The sequence below is a fragment of the Cetorhinus maximus genome, chromosome 28, assembly GCF_964194155.1.
Source record: "Cetorhinus maximus chromosome 28, sCetMax3.hap1.1, whole genome shotgun sequence".
Classification (NCBI taxonomy): Eukaryota; Metazoa; Chordata; class Chondrichthyes; order Lamniformes; family Cetorhinidae; genus Cetorhinus; species Cetorhinus maximus.
The window spans coordinates 26,480,186-26,501,778 of record NC_135906.1 but is presented as its reverse complement, the minus strand read 5'-3'; the positions used below and the strand labels follow the sequence as shown (position 1 = coordinate 26,501,778).

The following is a 21,593-nucleotide window of genomic DNA, read 5'->3' as shown; positions in this document are numbered from 1 at the left end:
TGTCCATAACAGTTGCACTTTGTAACTTGGTGGGGAGGCCAGTTTTATTGGTGAAGGTACGAGGGGGCAGAGGATAGATTGACAGCTGTAAATGTTTGAGGGCATTTAGCCGCAATGTGTTAATGGGCATCAGTCACTTACACAACATTCTGCCATCTCAGCCCAATAACTTGCTTGCGCCCGGCCGGTAACGGTGGAAATTCCAGACCATTATATATAGATCAGCAGTTAAAATTCTGACCACAGATAGGTCAAGCATAGTTTATATGGTTAACTGTAAATATAAATATGTCAGAATGAATACTTCAAGACACAATGAAATAAATAGTGGATTTGACAGTGATTCCCCTGGTTTTTTCTGCTTTGAATGCAGAGCTCTGATCTCTGTTGAAGAGTCGAAACATTAACTGGGTTCCTCTCTGCAGATGCTGCTGAGTTTTTCCAGGTATTTTTATTTTTGCTCTGATCTGTGTATCTGCTCTCACTGTGTAAATGACTCGCTGTATGAACTTAAAACACTGTTTGCTCAATGTGCTGATCCAAAATTTTCACCTGAAAATGTCCAAACACAAGAAGACGATGATTGTGCAAAACAAACTTGCAGGAAGTAAGAGTTGTCCACGTCACTGTAAAACCTGCCCACACAAAGCTCAGAACTCATTTACATACCCATAACATTCATCGGAGCCCTTTGCAAAGAAAAAGCAAGAAAACATCAGATTTGACTGCATTTATCACAGGGATTGAATGTTATAGTTACTTTTCCTCAGGCGGTATTGATCTGCAGTGGTACATCTTCTTTGGCTATTGGTGCCGGGAACTCAGTACAATGTTAAAGAGGATGTAGCCGCTTGGGTTGGGAGAGCTGCTGAGTATTGTTCAGTATGCTCTGGTTTCTCTTCAGATCGTATAAATCTTTCGCCTTTTACTAAAGATTTCCGTGGAGAGGAGCACTCGGAGTTTAAATTAATTTTTTGTTGCCCTGCTTTTGTAGGGTTCTCATATAATCAAAAAACAGAATTGAATTGTGTGTTTGTGAGCTGCTTTAAGCAGTTGTATTATTTCCGTATTTTTTATGATCGCATGAAGGATCTGGGCATAAGGGGAGTGACGATCCCAGGCAGTGTTTTCTTTATGATCGCGGATACTGCTAGCCATCCTGCGTTTTCTAGCGTTTAGTTTTTATTTCACATTTCTCACATGTGCAGTATTTTGCTTTTATTCAAGCTGCTTGTCCTGTACTTCTCTAGATTCCTTGCTATGCCTTTAATTTGTGACTGTGTGTAACAGTTGTTTCTTTTCTGGTTTTTAAGGTGTCATGTGTGTTTAGATTTGCCATACCTAAGTAGCTTTATGTCCTGTGTACAATGTGGTGAGTTGTGCAAATACAACTGACTTACAGCATGTAAGTATCAGCTATGATGCTGAACTTGGTGGGACCGGGGCATGCGTTAGAAACTGGAAGGAGCGAGTGTCTATGGTGAAAAGAAAACTGGGCATGTGGGAGCGACGCTCCCTCTCCATTGCGGGTAAGAACCTGGTCATCAGGTGTGAGGCACTCTCGCTGTTGCTGTATGTGGCGCAGGTCTGGCCCATTCCAGACTCCTGCGCGATGGCGATCACCCGAACCATCTTTTGCTTTATCTGGAGGTGGAAAATGGATCGTGTCCGCAGGGACGCTGCCCTTGGGGTGGCTGTGGTGGGGAAGAGACTGTTGTCCACCTCCTTATGGAATGTGCCTTTGCAAAGAAGGTCTGGAGAGAAATGCAGTGGTTTCTGTCGAGGTTCATCCCGAGCAGTGCTGTGACACAGGACTCTGTGCTCTACGGGCGGTTCCCAGGGACACACACCGAGACAAACACCAACTGCAGCTGGAGGATCATCAACTCGGTGGAAGACCCTGTTTGGTCTGCCCGAAAATTGTTGGTCTTCCAGCGCAAAGAGTTGTCCCCGACCGAGTGTTGCAGACTGGCACATTCCAAGGTCCAGGACTACGTGCTGAGGGACGCACTAAAGCTTGGGGCAGCCGCCACAAAGGCGCAATGGGGAAAGGTCGCTGTCTAAGACTTTTCTGCCATAGTGCACCGAGGGACTGGGAACTGTATAGACCCCTCAGGCTGTATGAATCAGAAGGAATTCTGCAGTGAATACTGAATGTATCATAATTGTACTGAAGCGCCTCAGAGTGCAACATGGTCTATGTCGATAACTCAAATATCATTGCACTGTCTGACTGTCTGTAATGACCATATTGAAATGTCTGTAATGTTCATTGATTGCATTGAAGCACCTCATGATCTATGTGTAAAAGTTGAATATGATTACACTTTTTGTAATGGCCATTTTGAAATGTTTTGTGATGTTCATTCAGATATTTTATGAATAAAGTATATTTTTTAAAAAAAAATCAGTCAACAGACAGGAAATCTATGACCAAGTCACATCAATGATGAAACTTCCATATGGTTACCTTCCTTAAGTAACTGTCGGTGACTATATTCCCCTATATCTTTTCCTATAGAATATGCTGCATGGAATTTGGCATTAACAGGTCAATGCTGGTGTTTATGCTCCACATAAGCCTTCTCCCAGCCTACTTGATCTTACCCTTTCAGCATATACTTCAGTTTCTTTTTCTCTCATGTATTGATCTACCTCTCCCTGAAATACCTCCATGCTATTCACCTCAACCACACTAAGTTCCACATTCTCATCACCCTTCTGGCTTAAGAGGTTTCTCCTGAATTCCCTATTATAAGTGACAGTCTATATATATATAGTTGGCTTCTAGTTCTGGTCTCCCCCTATTCAAACAAGGAGCAAAATGTCCAAGCCCATGTCTTGACCACTGCTAGCAGGTATCGTTACACTGTCATCATTTTCCCAATCCAGGCTGGTGAGACATCTTTCCCATCACCTATGCATCCAGGTACTGGAAAAGACATTTCCCTGACTGTCAACCCAGTCTCTGAAGATGCAAGCTATAGAGTAACTTTCCCCTTTAATTACTTGATAACCGTGCTATTTTGTCACTGTGTAACCTGCCCTTTAAATGTTTTTTTAATGTGTAATCTATTTATTTATGGTTTTCGCAAAGAGGAATATGAATCATGCAGGCTTATGAATCTACCAAAGCTACCTCTACAATAAATAACACACATATCAAGCTCAAAATGTTTTCATTGCTCGTACCATGATTATGACATTTACCTTGACCTTTTCAGATAATCTGTACCATTTTTGTGATATTTTTCAATCTCATCTCACTGGGATCTGTTTGTTTCAGTGTAATGTCAGTGTGACCTTACCTCTGAATAACTGTGCTCATAATCATTTGTGCCCATTTGATCCGAGTTCCATTGCCATTGTATTATCTTATATCACGTTACCTGGTTCAAAATTCACTTAGTTTTTCCACCATTTACTTATTTTCCTACAAACCCTAAAAAGAGCATTATTTAGCCTGGGAAGACATCTTATTTAGGGAAAGAAGATGGTAAGTGCCTTTGGTCCATCATCATTAATGCTTACATATGTATCAGCATTTTAAAGTGAAACCAAAAGTCTTTCTCAGACAGTACTCTATTTTTTTAATTCCAGAGATATTAGTAAGGAGAAGGAGCCTCTTGCCTTGGAGTTGTCCCATCAGTTACAATGGGGTCACAATTCTGGCTGGCTAAAATTTGACCTGAATTATCCAAACTCCAAAGGAACATCATCTTTTAACCTTTCAGTTTTCTTCTGACCGCCGTTCTGCCCATTCTAAAGAAGGACGTCATTCTTTACAGACCTACTATCTTTCTCAGGAAGGCAGAGCGGTCTGGCTGGTACATGTTGCTGCTACTGATCCAGCCAGTGTAGGGGAGATTAATTTCATTCAAAGAGATGTGGGCAAATTAAGCAGATGAACTTAAAGAATGATGGGTGACAGTTATTGCATACAGTTGGTACTTTAGGTCCTGGGTTTGAGGGAGCAGCATTAGTAAGAAAACCAAAGTGCTCTTTACCAGCAGTTGAATACAAACATCAAGTGGTGGCACCTTCATCTCTGAATCAAAGAGGTGGGGTTCAAACTTCACTCCAGCAACAATCCATGTTGACACTTCATGGTATTGCTGAGGGAGTGTTACATAGTCACAAATGCAATCTTGCAGATGAGATATTAAGTGCGCAGAAGGAGAGGTTTCTCAAATGCCATTCAAATTGTTCTTGAGACATAAAAACATAAAAAATAGGAGCAAGCATTGACCATATGGCCTGTCAAGCTTGCTCTGCCATTCAATATGATCATAGCTGATCTTGGGCTTCAGCTCCATTTTCCCGCTGTTCCCCATATCCCTTAATTCCATGAAAGACATATCTGTCTATCCCAGCCTTAAATGCATTCAACGATGCAGCATCCACATCCCTCTGTGGTAGAGAATTCCAAAGATTCACAACCCTTTGCCTGAAGTAATTTCTCCTCATCTCAGTCCTAAATCCCTTTATCCTGAGATGGCGGCCCCGTGTTTTTGATTCCCCGACTAATGGAAACAATCTCTCAGCGTCCACTCGGTCAAGGTCCTTCAGAAATATTTAGGTTTCAACGAGACCACCTCTCATTCTTCTGAACTCCAGAGAACATAAGCCCAATTTACTCAGCCTCTCTTCATCGGACAATCAGCTCATCCCAGGTGCGAATTCAGTGAACCTTCGCTGTGCCGTTACCAATGCAAATATATCCTCTCTTAAATGTGGAGACCAAAGCTGCACAGTATTTCAGATATGGTCTCACCAAAACCCGGTACATCTGTAGCAAGACTTCTTTATTCTTGTGCTCCAATCTCCTTGCAATAAAGGCCAACATTCCGTTTCCTTCCTAATTGCTTGTTGCTCCTGCATGTTAACTTTCTGCGTTCCTTGTACAAACACACCAAATCTCTGAACATCAACACTTACAAGATCCCCATCTTTCAAAATATATTCTGCTTTTTTTTTTATTCTACCAACCAAAGTGAACAGCTTCACGCTTCTCTATATTATACTCATCCGCCATCTTGTTGCCCACTCACCTAACACACCTGATGGATCATCATGCAACATGTGGGATAGAATCTAGGATAAGGTAGGTTGAACACGCCATGTTCAGGGGAAGTAGGTTTCTTGGGCTAAATGTTTTTATTTTATATTTCACCATGTTGCAGGAGAAGATGCAACACCTTGACCTGTGACACAGCTGCTCGGCAAATGTTTCTGCCAGCGGAAATTAGCTTTTCTCACTTTTTACTTAGAGACTACAGTTAAAAACCTGAAATCCACAGTGTGAAACTTTGCACTCAGATAGATGAATTAAACCTGTTGCAACTCAAATATGCAACAGGGCACTGTGCCTTGAAACTTTTTATTGCATTGAAGGTGATATTGATGAAGTTTGCTATTTTGTTGCTGGACAATTTTCATTGTGAATTTTCATTGTGAAGCAATCCCTTGTTACAAAAAAATCATGTTTCTCCATATGACTAGGTCACATTGGTGCATAGGAACAGGAGGAGGCCATTTAACCCTCAAACCTATTTCGCCATTCAGTGAGATCATGGCTGATCTGTGACCTGACCTCATATACCCACCTTTGCCCCCATAATCCCTTCGTACCTTTGGTTAACAAAATTGAGTTTCAAAATTAACAGTTGGTTTAGCATCAACTGCATTTGAGGAAGAGAGCTCCAAACTTCTCCCACCCTTTGTGTGTAGAAGTTTTTCCTATTTTCACTATCTAATTTTTAGACTCTGCCCCCTTAGTCCTACACTCCCCAGCCAGCCAAAATAGTTTCTCTCCATCTACCCTACCTGTTCTCTTTAACACCTTGAAAACTTTGATCAAATCACATCCAAGATTTTTGGGTAATTTTTGAGTGATCTGGGATTGTTATAAGCTGTTAAAATGTTAATCTGCGTGCTTTGCTTAAACATATAACCAGACGGGATAGGTTGAACTAGTAGTTATAAAAGAGACGGAGAAAGATTTGGGTAAAATCTGCAGCCTTCACAGGTTTCAGCTGCTGTGAGTTGTCAACAAAAGGCATATTTCATACATATACAAAACTAAGAGGCACCTACTCTTTTAAGATTCCAGTGATTTGAACTAAAGTAATAATATATGCCATTTGCTAGTAATTTAATGGTCATTTGTTAAATTACATCTGTTCTTGTCATTCTTAATGGATGTAATGCAGGTCGTATTACAGGCTGTAACTGAGTTATTGAGTCATGGTAGATAAGGGCAGACAAAATGACTCCAGGGTATATTGTGGCAGCAGCATCTCTCTCACATCATAAAACAACAGAATTCTGCAATTTTCTCTCCAGATGCTATCTCTTTATAATGAGAGCTGAAGGGGCAAAGCTGCCCTCATCTGTCTCATTTGTCACTCTGCTTGTCCATAGATAGAGCTTGGCGATAACTCACCCACATTGATGACATTCAAAGAAAGATTTGATTAACGAAAAGAGAACATTGGAGTTGATCTATAAATAGCATCTTTTCATTGAAGTTTACCTTGTCAACTAAAGGATGTCAGTGCTGAAGAAGCAGAGCTAGCGTAATGATAACGCATTCTGATGTTAGGCATAGCAAGCAGTAGTTCACTCAGGGAGTCCAAGTTGTTGTTGCAACATGTATTTTTACATGCATGTTGTAGTCTGGAGCTATGGATGGTGATGGTAGAGGCTCTGCTTTTCTTTCCATCACGTGGCTGACCAGTGTTAGAGCCACACCTCCAAGAACTGTATTTTCTTTTACATTTTGGAAGGATATTGCATTATTTGCTCCCTTGGATTTTTTTTTAAGTCATAAGTTCACCTTGGAAGGTGAGCAAGCATGCCTTTTCCAAGAAATCACCTGACCTGCATGGCACTTGAAGAGGAGAGCTATTTGCTTATTTGAACTGCAAACACTTTAACTGATGGAAAAAAAAACTGTTTTAAAGGCAAAGGCCTGGTGATTTACTGGAAATCACCTGGCGGAGGAACTTTATGTTTTGAACTTGTTGTTTAGAACTCAGTTGGACAACTTACACTCTCCTTGCCTTGCTTGAAACACGGTGTGGTTATCCGTATCCAGCTAGGAATCCTAATCTCAGGGAAACTTGCCTGTATTTGGAAACTTGAGAGGTTCAGATGAGAAGGATTGATCCGGCTATATTTTTCTCTGTGCCGAAACTCCATTGGTGAGAACCTCCAGTCATCTACTGGGACTAGCAATCTGTCTTCACGCCAGGGAGCTCCAGATCAACAGAGTTGACCGTGTGAACTTTATGCTTTGTTTTATAAAATCTTTTCTTCAACCGTCCATCTCTGATCTGTTTTCCTTTGCTTGTGTATGTGTATGTGTGTGTGTGCTGGGGAATTTTAAGAGAGATAGACAGTTACACTTCCAGATTACAAATTATGTGTTAACTGGTTCTTGCAACTTGTTTAAAAAAAAAAGTATTGTTTTCTAATAAATCAATCATTCTGAGTTTATTGCAAGAAGCCTGGTTAAAGTCTGTTTTATTCTGGGTCTAACAGTAGCAAAGATAAATCATTGGCCATTTTGGTGAGTGAATTAAACTAATGGTGCGGCCTGTGGGGCTAGATAAACTGCGCACTCCTCCCATCCTGGTTATAACACCAGGAATCTCTCCCACTCTTGTGACCTGCTATCAGCTTATGAGGATTTGCAGGCTGATAATCAACCTGTTTGGCCGCATTATAAACACACCTTCCTTGGCCATCAAGTCCTGTGGTAGAGACTCAAACCTGGAGCTTCTGGCTTAGAGACAGTGACACTACCCCTTGCACCACAAGGCCTCCTAGAACTGTAGGTATGAATGTATAAATGTTGCTGGCACAGTGGAACACATTCCGTCTCCGAGTGCACACCATAGATAACTTGTGTCTTCCACTGTTATGCAATGTAACTTCAGATTAGAGTTTATATCTAAAAACAGATTTGTATTTATTGAGATTTTTCAGTTTTATTTATTTTTGTATCCAGCACTGGATGAAATTTCCTGCAACTAAATACTGGAAAGGCCAAATTTTCTTCGGTCCCTGCTTCAAACTCTATTCCCTAGCCTCCAACCCCAGGCCTCTTCTTGTTTCCCCCCTGAGGCTGAACTAGACTTTGGTCATGTATGTGACACTGAGATGAGATTCTACTTGCTCTGTCACCCAAACCACCGACTTCCACCTCTGTAGCATTGCCCGACTTCACCCTTGCCTCGGCTCACCTGCTGCTGAAACCCTCCATATGCCTTTGTTATCTCTAAACTTGACTATGCCAGTTCTCTCCAGGCCGGGCTCCATCCTTCCACCCTCATCCAAACCTCTGCCTCTCATATGCTAACTCATCCGAAGCCCTTTTCACCCGTCACCCCTGTGGTCACTGGCCTACATTGGCTCCCTGACAATGCCCCAACTTTAAAATTTTCATGCTTCTTTTCAAATTCCCCCATGGCCTCACCCCTTCCTAACTCTTTAACCTCCCCCTGCCTCACAACCGTTCGAGATCTCCATGCATCCCCAATTCCCGAACATCCCCAATTTTAATTGCTCTGTCTTTGGAGGCCGTGCCTTCAGCTGCTTGACCCTAACCTGTAGAGTTCCTCCTTAAACCTCTCTCCCTCTCTCTCCCCCTTTAAGATGGTCCTTAAAACCCACCTCTTTGACCAAGCTTTTGGCCTTCTGTTCCAAGATCTCCTCCTGTGGCTCAGTGTCAAATTTTGCTTGGTAACATCTGTGAAGCACTTTGGGGCATTTTACAGTCACAAAGGTGCTAGATAACTGCAAATTGTTGTTGTTACATCTCTCCTTTTATGATCTCAGGACCTCCCCATGTACTTCACAGCCAACTTTGCTTTTGTAGTCACAGTTGTGGCAAATGTGGTGGACAGTTTGCACACAGGATGGTCTCATAAACAGCATTGTAGCAATGACCAGATAGTCTGTTTTTTGTGATGTTGTTGAGGGGTAAAAGTGACCAGGACATTGGGGAGAACTCCAGGGGCAGGGAGAGAAATCATGGGCCCTGGCGTTTCTCCCCTTTCCGGGCCTCAGGGGTGTCTGTGCAGCAGAATTTTTAAGAGACCAGAGAGCAAAGACTGAACAGTTCACAATTGTATCTGTTTCATGATCAGCGAGTCTGAAGCCTCTGCTGATTGCTGCTTCTCACTACAAGATATTTTCAATATCTGCTATGCAACACAACTTTATCACAATATTTCAAACCTCAAAAACTCATAAAAAGCACCAAGGTAGAGTGAGATTATAGGTAAGTAGACAAAAGGACAAGATTGAAGTCAATGAAAAAGGCCCTTGAGCATCATGTGCAGTGTAAAACAGGTTACTGATTCAGTTTGAGTCCATTGCACACTCCTTCCTGGCAATCTCACCCCACAAAGCCCGCTCACAGTGAACTTTCATTAGCAACAAATTAAACAGAACTCCAGCCATGATTCCACCCCCTGTTCACAAGATACTTATGAATGACAAAGGCCACCTGGCCCAGCTCATCTCATCCATCCCAGAATGACATACACTCATACATATTAGGAGCAGGAGTAGGCGATACGGCCGCTCGAGCCTGTTCTGCCATTTGATAACATTGCCTACATTGTACCAGTGGCTACAACTCAGAAGCACTTGATTGGCTGTAAAGTGATTTGAGACATTGTGAAAGGTGCTGTATAAATGTAGTTTTTGTCTTTCTTTCATTACACATGCATGCGGCAGGCAGAGTGACTGTAGCAATGGGGAAATTGGTGGCCCAATGCTGATTCTCTAAAGATAATTAATCACAGAGCAATCAACTGATGTTGGGAAAGTGGCTACAAAGAAATAACCACATTTACAAAAATAATTCAAATCTGTAGCGAATCTCCCCCCAACCTCCCTCTAACACCCCCTCTAACCTCCCCCAACCCCTACTCCAACCTGGCTCCCAGCATTCCCCCAAACCCCCCATCCAATCTCTGCAAACACCCCCCCAACCTTCCCCAGACCTCCCTCCAACATTCCTGCAACCTTCCCCCAACTCCAACCTTCCCCCCAACCCTCGTCAACCTTCCCCAGCCCCCTAATCTCCAACCTTCCCCCTAATCCCCAACCTCCCCTCAACCTTCCCCCCAAAGCCCCTCCAACCTCTCCCCAACCCTCCTCCAATCTCCCCAACCCTCCCCCAACCCTCTTCCAACCTTCCCCCCAACCCTCACCAACCCTCACCAACCTTCCCCCCAACCTTCCCCCAACCCTCACCAACCTTCCTCCCAACCTTCCCCCCAAACCCCTCCAACCCCCTCCAACCTTCCCCCTAACCTCCCAACCTTCCCACCAACCTTCCCCCAACCCTCACCAACCTTCCCCCAACCCTCCTCCAACCTTCCCCTCAACTTTCCCCCCAACCCCCTCCAACCCCCTCCAGCCTTCCCCCAACCCTTACCAACGTTCTCCCAACTCCTCTCCAACCTCCCCCCCAACAATCCCCCAACTGTCCTCCAACCGTTCCCCCAACCCTCACCAACCTTCCCCCAACCCCCCTCCAAACTTCCCCTAACCCTCCCTCCAACCTTCCTCCCAACCCCTCTTCAACCTTCCCCCCAACCACCAACCCCCTCCAACCACCCCCTCCCCCAACACAGCATCCAATTGATTGAATTGGTTGCAATATTACAGGGATGTGACTTACCATTTTGCAAGTAGGAACACTCTCAGTTGCTGCTGCTGCTGCTTCTCACCTCCAGGCAGCTTCGTGGTTTCTTTGTGGGGTTTAAAAAAACAAAATGGCGGAATGGCGAAGCTGCCCGAAGGTCGGAAGCAGCAACAGCAACTCGTGAAATTGACACTGACACTGACAGACCGGCTTAAAAAAATATCGGAACTCTCAGCCTGACGGACCCGTGTTTTTTTCAGGTCTACAGCTCTGGCTGCTCAGTGTGGACCATGGGGACACCAACCACCGCCTCCCCCTGCCCCAGCGCCAGACCCTGCGTCTCTGTGTTTGGCACTGTCTTCATCCCCCTCTCCTGGGCCCTGGACAACCCCTCTGCTCCACTTCGGCAGCCAGACCACCTTCGGCAGTGTTGGCTGTGATCAGCTAACAGCACAGACTGGGAATCAATCCTGGGACCATGCTGGTCTGTGTTGTTCAAATGCTAACTGTATTTACTCCCTAAGTCATCAGGGGAACAGACTCGTAATTAATAACTCATAATCTATAATTGCAGTTGTTAATTAGGAGAGCTAATAGAATGTTATCGTTTATTGTGAGGGGAATTGAATACAAAAGTGGGGAGGCTATGCGTCAGTTATACAGGAGACCAGCAAGCTCACGTCTCGAGTACTGCTTAGAGTATTGGTCTTCTTATTTAATGAAGGATGTAAGTGCATTGCAAACAGTTCAGAGAAGGCTTACTAGATTAATACCTGGAATGGGCAGGTTGTCATCTGAGGAAAGATTGGACGAGCTAGACTTGTATTCACCGGAGATTAGAAGAGAAAGAGATGACCTGATTGAAACATATAAGATCCTGCGGGGACTTGACAGGGTGAATGTGGAAAGGACTGTTTCCCTTGTGGGAGAATCTGAAACTAAGGGCCACAGTTTAAAAATAAAGGATGGCCCATTTAAGACAGAGATGAGGAGAATTTCTTTTCACTCAGAGGGTCTTTGGAACTCTTTTCCTTTAAAGGCAGGGGAGGGGGAGCCTTTGAATATTTTTAAGGCAGAGGGAGATAGATTCTTGATAAGCAAGGGGGTGAAAGGTTATAGGGGATAGGCGGGAATGTGGGGATGAGGTTACGATCAGATCAGCCACGATCGTATTGAATGGCGGAGCAGGCTCGAGGGGTTGAATGGCCTACCCCTGCTCCTAATTCGTATGTTCGTCATTTGTGACACAGTGGGTAGCATCCCCACCTCTGGGCCAGAAGCCCTGGGCTCAAGTCCCACCCCAAACTTGATGGCCACGGAAGCTGCACTCATAACATGGCCAAACGATTGGTTATCAGCCTGATGGCAGGCAGATTGCACCTGATGGCAGGCGGTAAGAGTAGGAGAGTTTCCTGGTCAGCCAAACTGCAGAGGGTAACAGCAAACCACTGCTGTACTTTGCCAAGCGAATTAACATGGACCAATCCAGTAGAAGTCCATGGTCACCACCACTCTCTTAGGGCATGGTACCTGTAGGAGGAGAAGGGTATTTATAGGTGTACCTGTCCAACAATGACATTAAAAACCATATGATCTCCAAACAAAAGTTCATAAGTGAACAGCAAAATGGTTGTGATTAATCGTGTGAGTGGAGGTTTTTATTATACCAGTGGATCTCCTATGACAGCAGCCTGGAAAGTTCTAAACAATTTCCTTCAGGGTCTATTCATGTTATAAACCTGTAGGAATCTGCAGTTTTTTGAAGCACCATCTGCCTGTAAAATTTTACAGGTGCAAGTGTGACTATATGTCACTGGAGCTGCATGCCCAAATAAGGAATGTAGTCCATTCATAGAAAATGTATATATGGTTTATCGATCTTCCTTGGGGTTACCTGCAGGGAATCCAGAACTTCATCCTTCAGGTGAAGCATGCTTAGTGTCCGGAAGATAATTGAATCATGGTTTACAGGCAGAATTCATTCCAACTTTAAAGTCATGCATTTTTTTCTTTATATATACTCCATTATAAATTCCTTTATTCACATTTATACTGGAAATTGCCTATGTAAACTTGTCACACTGTAATGACACTCCATTCTCCAGTAATGGCGCTGCAGAGCCTCTATTCTAAGTGTGGCCATAACAACTTATAATGGAAAATGTCAACAGGAAGGGTTTAGACATGATATTTTAATATATCATAAATAGATATGGCTAGCCATGTCATGTTAGATTCGATGGGCTGAATGGCTTTCTTCTGTGCTGTGCTATATTAAAGTGGCATCAGATGAACTAGCACATTAGATTTTCCATCTTCTGCAATCTGTGTGAAGGACCAGAAGAGTGTTGAAGTTTAAATGAGAACATTTGATATATATAAAAAAAAACCTAACACAATTACAGGTGTTCAACTAGATTGTGTTTATCACCATCTCTTTCATCTCGTTGACAGAATGTGGAAATAAGAACATTTCGGGTTCTCAAGATTGTTGCTAATGTAATCAAACTGACAACAGCATAGTTTGGCGGTGAGGTGTATTGCTGAAGTCTCTCTTGCAGCAAGGATCAATGTATGGGGGATAAGGTATACCAATGTATGGTAAGGGGATCAAAGGTTACGGGGAGAAGGCGGGAGAATGGGGTTGAGACACTTATCAGCCATGATTGAATGGCGGAGCAGACTCGATGGGCCGAATGGCCTAATTTCTGCTCCTATGTCTTATGGTCTTATGGTCTTATGAGATTCTGGAACATGGCTGAACAAACAGGCTATAAATCCTTCCAATATGCCTGATGGCAGGCGGTAAGAGCGAGAGAGTTTCCTGGTCAGCCATACAGCAGGTGACCAAATCTGTTTCACTCCCAAGAGGATCAGTTTAAGCACAGCTCCCTCAGTGTGATGATTTGTGAAAAATTACTGACCGAGGTGTAATTTTTTGCTCTGTCTCAGTAATATCAAGGCCACAAATTCCTTTTCCCCATTGACTTTTTCATTTCCAACTGCATGCCCACGTCCTTCAATTGATTTCCTGTCCCATTTTCAGCTTTGTAGGCAGTCCTTTGTTTTGCACACTGGTTTTCACCCAGACACATTGCGTTACCTGCAGAATCTGATTGGGCGCCTGCTCCCCGCACCACCCCCCTCCTTCTAATTACACAGAAACAGAAAATCTAGATGAAGAGAATTGGCAGGCTGCCCATGCATTCAAGAGCATTAGCACACTCCATCAACAACAACAACATCTATTTATTTCAAGGCTTTAATGTAGAGAATGCTCTAAAGTCCTTCAGAGGGAGCATAAGGGGAAAGTGCTTCATCTACAATAATGCGAGTTATTTTTGTTATCTGCCAAATTCATTCAACTTACAGCAAACTATGACAACATGGCCTTATCATTTGTCAAGTTTTAATCTTTCTGACTGAGAAATAGCTGTTTTCTACAATATTTATGCTAAACCTTTAGAAGATGCTGGTTAAGCCTCAGCTAGAGCCTTGTGTCCAATTCTAGGCACTGCCTTTTAAATGTCAAAATAGAAGGGATTTACTGAAATGGTACCAGGGATGAGGGACTTTAGGTGGTTATATATTATTTACTCAGGCCAACTGGGTTCAATGTGAAAATGGGTATGGGAGATTAATTTCTGAAAATCTTATTCTAAAACACTGGGGAGATTGTTAAAATGCAGACCCATGTCTTAGATAGTGATAAAGTTGACAACCTGAGCCTCATTGCCATTATCTGGAATATTGAACCTCTCACTAACTCTCTTCAGAAGTTCAGTCCCAACTGAGGTGAAAAAAAATGTAGCGTTTTTCACAACCTTAAAGCCCCTTACAGCCGATGAAGTACTTTTGAAGTCTTGTCACTGTTGTAAAATGTAGGAAACGTGACAGTCAGTTTGCACACAGCCAAGATCTCACAAGCAACAATGGGCGGAATTTTCCGGCCCCATCATGGCGAGGGTGGGCCTTAAAATGCAGCCAGACGTTCAAAAGCCCATTGGCTTCGGCGGGACCGCTGGCGGGAGGGGCCGTACAATTCCGCTCAATGTGGTGATGACCAGATAATCTGTTTCTCTGATGTTGATTGAGGGTTAAATGTTGGCCAGGATACCGGGAGGAACACCACTGCTCTCCTTCAGATTAGTGCAATGGGATCTTTCACATCCACCCGACCAAGCAGATGGAGCCACAGTTTAATGTCTCCCCCAAAAGACGGCACTTCCAACATCGCCTGCTGCTTAATGACAAAACCCACAGCTATCCCGGCCCCTCACGAATGATGGAGATGAACCACATGTGTTTCGTTCCCAAGAGGATCAATTTAAGCCTAGCTCTCTCAGTGCGATGTTTTGTGAAAAATTACTGACAGAGTGTAACTGTTGTCATGGTTACTGCAGCCAGCCGGGCTCGTTAAACTTATTCCGCGGCAGGAAATCTTTACCCATGGCAAGAGGTGGGCTTTGCCCTGCCAAACTCGCAATCTCACGGTGAGACGACACTCTGCAAAATTCAATTGATACAATTATGTTTTCTCAGCTTGTTCTTGTCTGTTCCTGTGGCAGTACATTGGATGCACAAAAGGACGAGTGTTGAGTAGAAATGGATGCATGAATTGTGCATAAACCCGCGGACAACGCATATTTCATTTTCAACCCAACCACTGCCTGAGGTATTGCCATTAAATTTTTCTACTTCTGTAGCTAGCCTGTACATTTGATTAAAAATAAAAATTCTGATTATTCAACTCTGCTATAAAAACATAAGAGGTAGAAGCAGGAGTGGGCCCTATGAGCTTGCTCTAGTATTCAACAAAGTCATGCCCGAACTTCTCCCTCAACTCCGCTCCCCTTCCCTATCTCCATATCCTGTGATCCCCTTAGTGCTCAAAATATCTATTGATCTGAGCCTTGAAGTAGATTCATCGACTGAGCATCCACAGCCCCCTCCAAGATAAATCATTATCATTCTTGTACATTATCACAAAACCAGTTTTGAAGTTACTGTATGTACTGGTGAGGGAAGATGTGTTTTCACCACCGCAGTTGGAATGGTGGGAAAATAGAGCTTTGTTACTTAGGGAAAAACAGATAGGGCAGGATTTTCCCCCCTGTCGAGGGCTAAGTTGAATGGCGGGAGCGCACAGGCGCACCCCAGATCAGAGGCACGGCACCATTTTACGTGGGTGGGCCAATTAAGGCCCGCCCAGTGCGATGTCCGCACAGAAGGGCTGTGCGCTCCCTGTGCGGGAGGGGGGAATCCCTAAATCGAGAGTGCGCTCTTTCACGCATGCGCACGAAAGAGCGACTCATCTCCCTGAGGCTAAGTGCAGCCTCAGGGAGATTGGCTCTACTCTCAAAAATATTAAAACTAGAAAAAAAAAATCCCTGACATGTCCCCTCGTGTGACACTGTCACATGAGTTGCGACATGTCCATAATTTTTACAAAAACTTTAATAACATTTTTTAAAACTTACATGAAACCTCATCCCGCCCGTGGATGAGGTTTCATACTTTTTCTAATTCCCGCCAGGGCTCCTGGCCTGCCCGCCAACCTTAAGATCCCAGGCTGGAACCTGGCTTGATAGAGCCTAACTGTTAGTTTTTTTGTTTAGAAACGTGGAGGGCAGCTACTGAACAGAGTCACAGGAGTCAGCTGATGAACTTTTAACAAAAGAATAAATCATTTATTAAACAAGAAAAGATGAACTGTATTACAATACTCCTTCGCCCACAACTGTACCTTTACAGATAGAAACTGATTTGTAAGGATGACACAAGTTACAAAAGCTATCTTATGTTCTAATGTTTACAGTAAGTACACAGTCCATGTAAAGCAATAGGCGACCTGTGGTCAGACCCACCACACTCCGAAACAGTGATAGATGCCACCCCAAACAGATGCTATGGATCTCCCAACAACTCCCCCCAGGTGTTTGTCACACTGAGAGCCAACCAACTTCACTGAACTCCATTTTTCACATGAGAATTTTCAATTTCCACTCTCAAAGAACTCGCTTTGGAATCTCCTCCTATGTGATGCTTTCTCTTGGACACCTTCCACAAGGGTCCACCTCCAGGGATTCTGATGCTCCTCTCCCCTGGATCACCACGTGTATTCAAGCTTCGTCTTCCACGCACTGTCTCTCAGACACATAGCCGTGCCAACAGAACACCACAGTTTCACATGCCCATAGTAAGAAGTCACAAATCTTTGGCTGTCTCCTTGGATCTACTGGCTTCTTGCAAGCCCACTTTGCCTTGATTCTGCTCCCCGCAGCCTTCTGTCTTTAATTTTGAGCCTTTTCCTCTGCTCCTAACTTTAACTTCAATGAACAGGGTCTGTCCCATATTCCCCATCTCTCTTTCTTGACTTAACTGTTGTCTTGGGACCTTTTCCTGTCCCCCCTCCCTGGTTTTGGGACTCTCTTCTTTTGGGTCCTGCTCCCGGCAGCTACCTTCCTCCCTGCTCTGGCAGTTTCTGTGGAATGATCCTAACAACTGAACTCAAATCTGTCTCTGTGGGCCTCCTGTTGCTAGGCAACAGCCCAGTTTTCTACTTTGTTTTAACTTCCCTAAACCACTTAAAAGGTCGTAAAACCTCATTAAAATGCAGGTATGCAAACGCACCCACAGACTTGCAGGCAACATTCTCCCAAAGAAAAACTTTAAATGAAACTAGATCTTAGGTTTCACCCTTTTAACCCACAAATACAAATGCAACTTACTTAAACTACACCTAGTTCCTAACAGTGCCTGTATAAAACTCTCTGCTTTGCTCTAAACAAGAGATTGAAAAACAAATCAACATTTTAGTGGAGAATTATATGCAAGCTCTTCTTCCCATGCCCGTCCAACCTACAATCTCTACATCATTATATTCAGGTATGGTTATTAGGGCAATGTGGGTCCAGCAGAATTGTGTTTTATATAAATAAGTAGTACTGGCATTTCTTGTAGCATTCGATTGCATCTCTAAAGAAACGTCATTACTAATCCATTATTTTTGAAGTGCATTCACTGTAATATAGGTAAATGCAGCGGCCAATCTGTGCACAGCAATATCTCACAAATAGCAATAAGGTGAATGTTCAGTTATTTTGTCTTCGCTTGAGGTTAAGATGTTACATCGGATGCCTTCTTGCTTTTCTTTCATTACTTAAATGTCTACATCCAATCCAAAGACAGTGCTTCCGACATTTCAGCGTGCATGTCTGTACTGCGTGGAGTGCTAGCCTTAGGCACTCAGCTCCAGGAGCTGGGCTTGAGCCTACAGCCTCCTGACTCAGAAACCAGAATGCTACCAACTGAGCTCAGCTGACACACGTGAAATGTTATCCTGTTGGCTCCACATTGTTTGCTGACAGGCAAAAGGATACTCTGCGCAAGGAAGATTGAAAACTGGCAGGTCTCCACTGACAAGGACCTGAATGCCACCTAAACTTTAAACCTAACAAGGTTCAAAGAGACACATATCTCTTGCATAAAGAATAAAAACTATGTTTACAGCCTTTGCAGCTGCTTTATATTGGTTGCAGCTGCAGTGAAGTCTCCATTAGCGGCCTTACCAATTATACAACAGAAGTTCCTGTGATAGAACTTTGTGAGAAGCACTGCATAGAATTATATAGTATGTATAGCACCGAAACAAACCATTCTACTCCACAGGCCCATGCCAATGTTTACACCTACTTCCACCCCTCTCCATCTAACCCGATCAGCATATCCTTCTTTGTCTTCCTTTCTCATGTGTTTACCTAGCTTTCCTGTAAAGGCATCTACACCAATGTCCTCCAGACAATATTTATTTTGTTCTTTGTATCATGCTTGTTCATTCCTGTGCCCAAGGTATTGCTGTGCCAAATGTTAAGGCCAAAGATTGGGATCTCTCATTTGGTGCAAAGCCAAAGAGGTTAGAGGTAGCTTTGCATCCTCTGCCCAAACTTGGGTGACTTTGCCCCCAAATTACAATCATTTTCCATCAATAAAAAGCGCCTCACATCATCTCAAAATATAGCTGTTTCTTTCCTCCTACCCTTACCGTCTGTCCAGAAACTGGCCATTCCAGACATACATTTGCCCCTTGGGCGAGAGCCTCAGACCAGTGACTTGGCTTATCTGTATCCAAAGCCATTCAGCCAGAACTTGACACCCTGGCCAGGGCTGAAACCAGGTGAATACCTGCATCCATGTTTTCATATTGTCGTCTGAAACAAGACTGAGCAAAACTTAGTTGAAGTCTAAGACTTGGCTAAGTTAATTATTTGAGGTACTCTGTATTATAGTAAGGGCCATAAGTTAAAAGAGCTCTGGAAATAATGGGAAACCAGGGCTGGCTTGTTGGATGAATCAGAGGACATATGGCAAATTACTTCCACATTGTTTTCTGACCTGAAATGCACAGGAGTAGGCAGACTGGGTCCCAATGTGTAGGCACCTAGTGGATGTCCTCATCTGCATGTGATGTTCTGCAGTTGTCACCTTTTGCTTTGCACAGTCCTTAATTACATGTCAGGAAAGGACAGCAGCCAGAAATCAGACTTGTGAATATGACGTTTGCATCCGCACGCCCTAACCCATGAGCATTTGGCCAGTGCCCATCGGCTTACCAAGTACCGTCTGTGACCAGTGGTCATCACTGAAAGAGTTAAATGCCTAAACATGGTCAAGCATCAGATGGGCAATCCTCAGTCAGAAAACAATGTGAAAGTAGTATTGTGTCATCCTCCCAAACACAACACGTCTTCTGAAAAGACTCCAGTTTGTTATTGGTGAATATATTTTCAATAAAACTTGCAACTGATGACTCCTAACCAGGGTTAATGACACTGTCCTTGGACGGGTGGCAAAATGGCCCCATCAAAAGCATGATGTATGGACAGCTCATCATCAGATATCCTGCAAAGGTGCCCAAAGCCATTTTAGAGGAGCTTAGGTCAGCATTGCTTTGATCCCTGACAAGCCAGTAGAAACCTGCATCTCAGTTTGGTATCTTTCCTCACCACCTGGTTGATATTCATGATGGCGTGGAGGCTGCTGAGACTTTCATGTTTTTTAATGTGGCAGCTGTAAACTATCTGACTCTCTCCATCATGGAGATCGCTGCATTATACACTTAAAGACCTGTCTTGGATTCTTAATCCATGCTCGTTCTATACGGTCAAAGCTGAGCAAATTTTCCTCAGCCAATGGAACATCTTTTCATCTGTCAATTATCTCCTTGCTCAATAACCCTTACAATCCGTCAATGAATATTTATCCCACAACCAACCTCACAAAAAATGATGGATTATCCGACCACTATCGCATTTCAGTTTGTGGGAGCTTGCAGTGTGAAAATTGGCAGCCGTGTTTCCTACAACACAATAGCAGTGACACTTCCAAAAGTATTTCATTGGCTGTAAAGTACCTTGGGATGTCCTGAGATTGTAAAAGGCGATATGGAAGTGTAAATCCTCTTTTTTGTTTCTATTTTAGCGCACAACTAAACATAAAACCACAGATGCTGGGAATTTGAAATAAGACTGAAAGTAAGAAATTTGTCAATTAGCAGCTGAAAGAGAGGAGTCGTGCTTCTGGTGGGAATTTTCATCAGAACTCACCTACAACGTTCACTTGCCTCCCTCTTTCAGATCCGGAATGGTCTGCTGTGTATGTCCATCTTTTTCTGTTTTTTACTAAGATTTCTTTACCTGCTCTTTATCTCTTTACCTCCCACAAACAAAAAAATGTGCAGGCACAGAGGTGATCAATAATCCATTTGAAACGTGGAATTGTTAATGTGGTTCAGATACAACGAAATGCAATGTCAAATTCTCCAGTGTCCCAGCTCATTCAAACCCATGTTAAGTGCATTGTTGATGACATTTCTAGATAATCATCTTACTTACCTGGCAGGGGAGACACCATGATCATGGTTCTGCCAAGGCAAGGTCGGGAGCAAAGGCTACAACAAATCGAAATCCATACCATGGGTTATCTAACACCGTCCGAGTCACGGTGAAGGACAGCGAAGGAGGATCACCTATGGATCGGGTCTTCTTCGCCAGGAGGATCCTGTTGAAGGCGTGCGGCTTCGAAGCTCCGGAGATCTTCACCCTGCAGGACTTCCCCAGCGCTGGATTTTTCGACGTGACGTTCAAGCGGGTGGCAGACTGCGTCCAGCTCCTGAGGGTGTTCGAGGAGAAGAGAGACCTGCCGGAGATGAAGATCCTGACGGCAGAGCAGCTCTTTTCTCTGCCGTTGCAACGGGAACGTGTGGTGATGGTGCATCTGTACAACCCCTTTGTCCCTGTCGCCGACGTGGTCACCTTCCTCACCAGGTACTTCGATAAGGTGGGGAGCGGCACCGAGATTCGAGACGAGTTGGGGATCTGGACAGGCAAACGCCAGTTTAAGGTCACGCTAAAGACCGATGGTAAGGGAGCCATTTTCCACCCTCCTTCCAGATTCGCTATCGGGGGAAACCGTGGCTACCTGGTCTACGCTGGGCAACCCAAGCATTGTCGCTCATGCGGCAAGGCTGGTCATGTGGCAGCCAACTGCAGCACCTCCCTCTGCAAGATCTGCAAACAGGAAGGGCACCAGACAAAAGACTGCAAACAGGCCAAGTGCTGCAACCTGTGTGGCGAGGCAGGTCACCTCTACAGGACCTGCCCCAAACGCTGCCGTACTTACGCACAGGCAGCCAAAGCCAACGAGGGGGAAGCAGAAGAAATGCTTCGTGTCACTCCAACCACCAAGGCCCCCAGGGAGCTCAACGGGACAAAGGAGGACACAGAGAGAGACAAGGTGGAGGAAGAGATTGAGGCAACAGATAGCCAATCAACAGCACTACCCCCTGAACCTCCCAGTCCTCAGGACAGCGAATCAATGGAGGAGGAGGCAGCAATGGGAAAGCAGCAGGGGGAGTGGCGGACGGTGA

General features: G+C 44.1%; 1 non-coding gene across 1 annotated transcript; it reads left to right on the top strand.

The window, feature by feature from the left end:
- Positions 1 to 884: 884 nt before the first annotated feature.
- Positions 885 to 997, top strand: LOC144669215 (U5 spliceosomal RNA). Its single transcript, XR_013573635.1, has one exon. It is a non-coding gene; the product is annotated as a U5 spliceosomal RNA (small nuclear RNA).
- Positions 998 to 21,593: the final 20,596 nt, after the last annotated feature.